The sequence below is a fragment of the Trichoplusia ni genome, chromosome 7 (assembly GCF_003590095.1).
Source record: "Trichoplusia ni isolate ovarian cell line Hi5 chromosome 7, tn1, whole genome shotgun sequence".
Classification (NCBI taxonomy): Eukaryota; Metazoa; Arthropoda; class Insecta; order Lepidoptera; family Noctuidae; genus Trichoplusia; species Trichoplusia ni.
In genome coordinates, this window is record NC_039484.1 from 9,985,368 (window position 1) to 9,985,852 (window position 485).

Sequence of the window (485 nt, forward strand, 5' to 3'; positions counted from 1 at the left end):
ACTAAAGTAAGATTTAACCTTAAACCGATTACCGTGAGAGACTCGATGGCACCATATTAGCATACAGTTTCTATCCATCAAGAGACCGACATCTCACTACGGCGGTGCCCCAAAAAGGCAAGCCACATAAAAAGGCCACCTGTCCCGCATCGGTGTCAGGTGACCGGCCCGCGTCCGGCCCGTGTCCGGCACGCGAGCCGGCCGCGGCCGACGAGTTTTCTCCGGTAATTGTCGCGTCCGGGCGCGCTGCCGTTGCGTCACTGACCGCGAGCTTACATGCACAGCTTTGTTTGGGACATGTTGGCTACTTGACAGTGTTGTGATGTTTAGTAGATCATGTCGTGGACTTTCTAATCAGAGCGATGCTGTCTGTATTGCAGGATGAGCTAGCAATCAGTACCTAGATTATAATAAACAAAAATTTCAATTAAAATATGATTTTATTAATGAATTTTGATCAATATTAATTTTCAAGTAATCAGATG